The 7323-nt window shown below is 47.8% G+C and overlaps 1 long non-coding RNA gene across 1 annotated transcript; it reads right to left on the bottom strand.

Annotated features, from left to right (window-relative positions):
- Window positions 1-1671: 1671 nt before the first annotated feature.
- Window positions 1672-7012, bottom strand: LOC123824164. The gene is made up of 3 exons (XR_006786664.1): window positions 6893-7012; window positions 4429-4789; window positions 1672-2017 (listed from the first exon to the last, which is right to left on the bottom strand). It is a non-coding gene; the product is annotated as an uncharacterized LOC123824164 (long non-coding RNA).
- Between the last annotated feature and the right edge of the window lie 311 nt (window positions 7013-7323).

The raw sequence follows: 7323 nt of genomic DNA, 5'->3' as shown, positions 1-7323 counted from the left end.
GGATCCCTGGGGCTGGCATCTGGGACCTGCACTCCTGTGTGCTGATGCCTGGCCTCTGGCCTCTGCAGTCTACCCCGCTTCTGAGCTCTGACAGGAAATTTTGCAGGACTCAATGTTCTTTTGCACGCATGCTCCGGCTCTGTGCCTCCCCTACTCTGCTGCTGAAGTTCCGTGGTCCCCCTTGAGTCTCGGGTCGGCCTTCACCACAGACCAGGGCCTGAAGAGCTTCCCAGGGAGCCACACAGGTCTGAGTCAGAAGGCAGATGTGAGGATGGGGCACCAGAGGGACTGGGAGGAGCCGGTTACTTGCATGTTCTTGGCAAGGGACCAGGGTTTTCTTCTTCTTTTTTTTTTTTAATTGAATTTGTTGAGGTTAATAAAACCATACAGGTTTCAACTGCACAGCCCTATAACACATCATCTACACACTGCATTGTGTGTTTACCACTGTTTTATTCTCCTGAGTCTCTATTTTTAATCTGTGAAACAAAACTGTCTCAAATTGTCCCTCACAGGGTAGCCCTTCCCATCAGGAGATGGGACACTGGAATTTTTGGTGTTAGCTGTTCTTCGACCAGCAGCAACTCAGGGTCCCCATGACTGACTCAGGTGGCAACAGGGGGACCCTTCACCCACCCTGACTACCTTAGCTCTGGTTTGGGGAGTCAGCCTGGTTGGGGCTGGGAGGAATTCAAGCTCTGGAGCCAGATGCTCCTGGGTTCCAAGGCTGGTGGCCTTGGGCAAGCCACCTCCTCACCCTGGTATAGATTCCCCATCCACCTGTGGGCAAGGAGAGTCCATCACCCTATGGGTGATCCCTGGACCCTAGCTCCCTCATGTCACAGGGTGGGGTGAAAAGACTCTCCCACTCTAGGTCAATTCGGTGAGCTTAGCATAGCAGGAGGCTGGGAAAAGTTTGGGGAGCAGACAGTAAGGCATAGATGTCATGCCATGGAGGAGGCACCCCTGCAGGCTTCACGGAGGGGAAGTCAGAAGCGAGCCTGGAGGCCCTCCTATGGTGGGTGCTACAGGCTGCAGTCCTGTGGGCCAACCATGAGGAGATGAGAAGGGGAATGAAAGCTGCCACCGTTTTCTGTCTGTCTCTTGCCAGCACAGGGCTGTGGGTTTCAACCCAGGTCTCACCCTGGCCGACACTCCCCTGACCCCTGTGATGAGATCCACTTTCCAAATGCTGAACTTGAGGCTCAGAGAGATAAAGGAAGGGGCCTAAACCACACAGCCAGAAACCAGCTCCACCCTCTGCTCTTGTCAGCCTAACCAAGTGTTCTGCAAATGAATCTGTGGGCACAAGAGCATCCTAGTCACATGGGTACACTTACTAAAGATGCAGGTTACTGGGCCTCACTCCCATATATTCTGACTCCGTGAGACCAGGGCCCCAGCAGTGACTGAAACAAATGCCCCAGAATTTGAACCATATGAAATTGCCATATTTACAGACCAAGAGTGACCAAATATCGGGGATTTCATTTGGTTTGGCTTAAACTGAACATCTAAGAGAAGTTCAGACCCACGTGTCAAGCAAATCCAGAACTCTCCCCCGACTCTCTCTTCCCTCCCTCCCTCCCTCTCCCTCCCCCTCTCTGTAAAAGTTTTACTGAAGTACAATACACAGAACATTGTGCATACCATAAATGTCCCATCAGCGAACGTTTACAAGGTTAACACATCTGCGTAAGCAATGCCCCCACCAAGAAGCAAGACACCCCCGCCTGCCTCCTCCCAGGCCCCTACACATGTACTCGCACTCGTAGGCTCACGGGTAAGCACTGCTGTAACTCCAGCGGGCACAGGGGGGCGCCCTTATTACTCTTCACGGAGAAGGGATCGCAGGGCACGTCCTGTTTGCGCCAGGATTCTTTCTCATGTGACATCTGTGAGATTCCTCCGCAGTCATGCCTGTTGCTGCTCTTGCTCACTCTCCTTCCTGTAGGAGCTTGTCGCTGTTTCGCTGTGTGATCATCCGCTGTCCCTCTTCTTTGTGCAGACAGTCCCCCTGCAGAAGGGATTGTTAAGAGACCGCTTCCAAGTGAGACGACGGGGGCTCAAAGGGATGAAGCCCTCGGTGGCAGGAGCCTGGGTGCCCACAATCCTCGGTCAGCCATCGGCTGAGGGACTCAGTTCTCTACCCCTCGCGAGTGGCGTCCTGACTCGGGCGAGGCTTCTGAAACTGCAGAACTGCAGGAAAAAGAGGGGAAGCACAGTACTTCCCCCACCCCTTATCCACAGCTTCCCTTCCTGAGGTTTCAGTTACCAACGGGCAAATGGGAAACTGCAGAAATAAACCATTGGTGAGATCTAAACTGCATGTACATCCCAGTAGCTTGATGAAATCTCATGCCATCCTGCCCCATCCCGCCGCTCCATGTCCCCTGGGGTGTGAACTGCCCTTGTGCCCAGCATCCCCTTGCTGTGAGTTCACCGCCTGCCCGTTATAGTTCCTTCACAGCCCACTCCGTTACTAGATGCGCTGTCGCTCCCTTGTTTTACTTAATAATGGCCCCGAAGACATTCACATAGCTCTTATTGCAGCATATTGTTGTAAGTGTTCTACTTTATTATTAGTTGTTGTTAACCTCCTACCATGCCTACTTTGTAAACAAAACTCTGTCATAGGAAGAAGCATAGTATATGCAGGGTCCAGGGCTGTCTGCGGTTTCCTGCATCCACTGCGGGTCCTGGAACCGAGCCCCTGCGGTTAAGGGGAAACCACTGTAGACTCGGGGCTGCTTGAGTAGCAGGAACCAGGGTCCCTCCTGAGTCTTACTGCTTCGCTCCTACCATCCTGTGGCCCTCAGCACCTTGGAGTGGATTTGGGATCATCTGGGCTGAGGATACAGAGGTCTCTGAGGTTTTACAGGTTTTCAGAAAACACCACCGACTCTCTGACAAACACATTGGTCAAAAGCAGAGAGAAACTGGGACTGCAAAGACAAATGTGAGAGCATGAGGATACTTATTGCTTCATATTTCCTGGGGCCTGCGTGTGCCAGGTTCTGTGGCCAGAAATACAGGCGAACTGGACACAGAACAACCCTAATCAGCTCAATGTGGTGTGGGGTGAGGCCCTCGGTCACACTAGAGCCACCAGGGCCAAGCCTGTGGCCACTAGCCATATGCAGCTAAGATTTAAGTGGATTAAAATGAAATTAAATTTATAATCTAGTTCCTCCACTGGGGATTAAGACTCTGGGCTGGGTACATGGCTGCCATGAAAAAAGGGGTGGTTGATGAGGAGGAAAGTTGGGAGAGCTGCTGGGAGGTGCAATGGTCCCATTCTGATCCCAATTTTAACATGTGCCCCCACACACACACACACACACCAGCTTGGTGTCCTGCAATTTAACTTAATTCTGACACAGACTACCCAAAGATCGCATCAGATCACACAGGTGAAGGGCTCAGTCCTGGAAGCCTGCCCCTTTCTCCATTTCAGATGCCAATCACTAGTCCAGGTTGCTACTTGTGCTTCTGACCAGCTATAGACCAGAGGTTCCCACCACACCCTTGTTAGTTTCTATTAATTTGCTAGAATGGCTCACAGAACTCTGGAAACTCATTTACTCACTAGATTATCTGTTTATAACAAAGCATATCAAAGCATACAAATTAACAGCCAGATGAAGAGATACACAGGGCAAGGTCTCAAACAAAGGAGCATCTGTCCCCATGGGGTTTGGGGCCTGACACATGGAAGCTTTCTGAATTCCACTCTTTTTTTTTTTTAATGGAGGCTTCATCACATAGCCATGATTGATTACATCATTGGTGACTGAACTCAATATCCAGCCAATCACTTCCCCCCAGAGATCCAGGGGTGGGACAGAAAGTTCCAGCCCTCTAATCACAGGGTTGGTTAGTTCTTCTGGTGACCAGCCTCCATGGGTAGGGGCTTTGCAAAAGTCACCTCCTTAATGTAACAAAAGACTCCCTCATCACTCTCAAGGGCTTCAGAAACTCTGTACCAGGAGGCAGAATAAAGATCAAATATATGTTCCTTATCATAAATCACAGTATCATAGTTGCTTCCACAATTGCTAACATGGAAGCCACCTACCAGGCACATTACTTAGCTAAAGAAGATAAAGTTCTTGCCCTCCAAAAGAAAATACTGGGCAAAGGGTGTATACAGAAAACAATGCTGCAACAAAACCTTGCACACAGAGATGTTTGTAATAGCATTCTTCACAACAACCAGGAAGTCAAAACAACTAAAATGTATATCAGTGGATAAGTGGAGAAACAAAACACAGTCTATCCATACAATGGAATATTATTTAGCCATTAAAAGGAATGGAGTACCTGCTACAATGTGGATGAACCTTGAAAAGTGAAAGGAGCCAGACATAAGAGGTCAAATGTTGTAAGATTCCACTGAGATGAAATACCCAGAATAGGCAAACTCACAGACAGAAGGCAGATTCGTGGTTTCCAGGGACCGAAGCAAGGGGAATTTTTGCATGTTGGGTTCAGAGTTTCTGTTTGGGATGATGAAAAAGTTCTGGAGACAGATGTCAATCTGCCACCTCTCATGCAATGCAGGCATGTGCTGATTGGGAACTGAACCAGTGACCTTTCGTTTTGTGGAACGACGCCCAACCCACTGAGCCACACCAGTCAGGGCTATAACCAAGTATTATTACATCTTGTGTATTCTTGTGCTAGAAGGAGGCAGAACAGGAGACCTCAGTTCCACTCTTCTCTCTGTGGTTATCTTCCCCTGACAGGAGGGATACTCTTCTCCATCCATTGGGTGGGCTCAGTACTCCTGGGGTTAAAGAAGAACATGATAGCAATAAACAGTCCAAATATATGCTGGGTATAAGATTTATTTAGACTAGGTACTCACAGTACATATAAGGCTTTTGCCAAGAGCTCATCCTCTTTTCAAACCCTGCATCAACCTTCCTCAAACATTTGTTCATTGTGAGGATGAAACAGGTTAATATCATAAAGCAAGAGCCAGTGATTAACACACAGTATGTACTGAATAGTGTTAGGATTTTGCAATTATTTCACAGATGAGGAAACTGAGACTTAGAGCACTTTATTGCTTAAAGTCTCCAAAAAGCCCTGGCTGTCATAGCTCAGTGGATTAAGCAAGGGCCTGTGAATCAGAGGGTCACCCGTTCAATTCCCAGTCTAGCACACATGTCTGGGTTGCAGGCCAGGTCCCCAGTAGGGGGGCACATGAGAGGCCACTACACAGTAATGTTTCTCTCCCTCCCTTCCCCCCCCCCAAAATAAATAAATAAAATATTTTTTAAAGTCTTAAAAAAAAAGTCTCCAAAAAGCCCAGGTTGTCAAATACCAGCATAGGTCTCACTCTGCCCTGTCCTGCCATACTGCTCTGAAAACAGGGCTGTTTAATATAATTGCCACTCGCTGCGAATTTTGAGCCCTTGAAATATGGCTAGTCCTATTTGAGGTGAAATATAAGAATAAAATATATCATATTTCAAAGATATAGAATGAAAAAATCATGAGAAATACCTGTTAATAATTATATATTTGGGGAGGGAGTGGGTGGAGGTAGAAGAGGGTATAAGGGGAGTAAATGGCAACAGAAAAACTACGATAAAAATAAACTATTTTAAAAAACTAACTTCACTGGTTTCTTCTTACTTTTTCAAAGTGCCTACCAGACAGTTTAAAAGTATTTATGCAGCTCAAATTTCTTTTGATCTTTGATGCTCTGCGGTGTGGGAAAGAATTAGTTTTTTTCCACCTGCACGCAACTGCAGACATGCCCCGAGGACGTTTGTTCTCAGGAGTCTCCAAGGCAATCATTTACGAAGGTTGATGCAATGAATAAGGAGGATGCTGCAATGACAGGAGGGGACACACCAGAAAGGAAAAGCTGCACAAGGGACTCTGCCAAGGCCTGGGGAAGGGAGAAAACCTGTGATCTCCAACCAACACAAATCATGCTGGTTTGAGCCATTTATTGAGCCCCTTCAAGGGGGCAGGCACTGTATCAAATCCACACCTTTCTTGCCTCTGAGCTCAACAAGCTCAGAATTGGCTAAATGTCACCATCAACAAATAACAGAAGAGACTTGGGCTTTAAGAGGGGAAGTGACTGGCCTACAGCTTTTTTTTTAAAGATTTATTTATTTATTTTTAGAAAGGGGAGGGAGAAAGAGAGAGAGAGAAACATGAATGTGCAGTTGCTGGGGGCCGTGGCCTGCAACCCAGGTATGTGCCCTGGCTGGGAATCGAACCTGTGACACTTTGGTTTGCAGCTCGTGCTCAATCCACTGAGCTACACCAGCCAGGGCTTTGGCCTACAGTTCAAGGTTTCAATTTTGACAGGGCAGAGCTGAGTTCCGCTGAGGGGTCCCACACAACATCCAGGATCAGTCTCTTCATATGGAGACACCTCACCGCTCTGGAAGGCTACTGCTTCCCTATTACATTCATTTCCCCGTGACCCATAGTAACTATTATCTTGACTTTTCTGCTTTCTCCTTAAAGCTCTGAACCTCCTCTGTCATGCCCACTTGCAGCTGATGTCCTTGCCGTATACTCCACCAAATCCACACTCCTGTCTGTTCCAGCTTCCACCTCCACGGCCAGGAAACAAGTATCCCTGCCCACGACCTATGTTCCACTTGTCCTCTGAATCCCAGCCCCTCATTTCCTCAGGAAACTCCTTCCTTCACTTATCCTCTCTCTTCCAGCATCAATATTTCCTCTCCATTCCATCATTCCCATCAGCACCCCCAAACAGTCTAGAACCTCTTATCTTTAAAAAAAATTTATCCTTCAACTCCACATTCTTCTTCAGTTTCTAACCAATTCCTTGGCTCTGTCTTGCAGCAAAACATCTGGGAAGACTTATATGTGTCTGCTGTATTCATTTCTTTACCTTGTATTTCTCTAGAACTCACTCCAAGGAGTCCTTTGTCCCCACTCTTCTACTGAGTGTGCCCTTGTCGAGCTCCCCAGCCCCTACACAAACCGTGATCCATGATCTGGACAGTTCCAGGTTCTGGCTTTCTGAGGAGAGTGACTCTGTCCCTAATGGTCTTAGCAGAAGATCCACAAGAGGGACTGAGGAGGGGTGAATGAACTGCAGACAATTGGGTAACAGGAAACCAGGGCTCCTTGTGCTTCTCTGTGGCCTCAATACACCAAGAATAAATCAACAAGGCACTTGTTTTAACAGCATTTAGGGAGCACACTGGGTCCGTTTAGAAACTCAAGTAACTGACTGTTTTCCTCAACCTCAATCCTCTGTGGAATGCAGAAGTCCAAACCTCTCAACATCAAGGGTTAAAGGATCTGGGTGTCCAGAAC

This window comes from Phyllostomus hastatus, unplaced genomic scaffold, assembly GCF_019186645.2.
Source record: "Phyllostomus hastatus isolate PE091 unplaced genomic scaffold, TTU_PhHast_1.1 phas_contig_549, whole genome shotgun sequence".
Lineage (NCBI taxonomy): Eukaryota > Metazoa > Chordata > Mammalia > Chiroptera > Phyllostomidae > Phyllostomus > Phyllostomus hastatus.
Note: the sequence above shows the minus strand (reverse complement) of the source record. Positions and strands in the feature narration are given on the sequence as shown.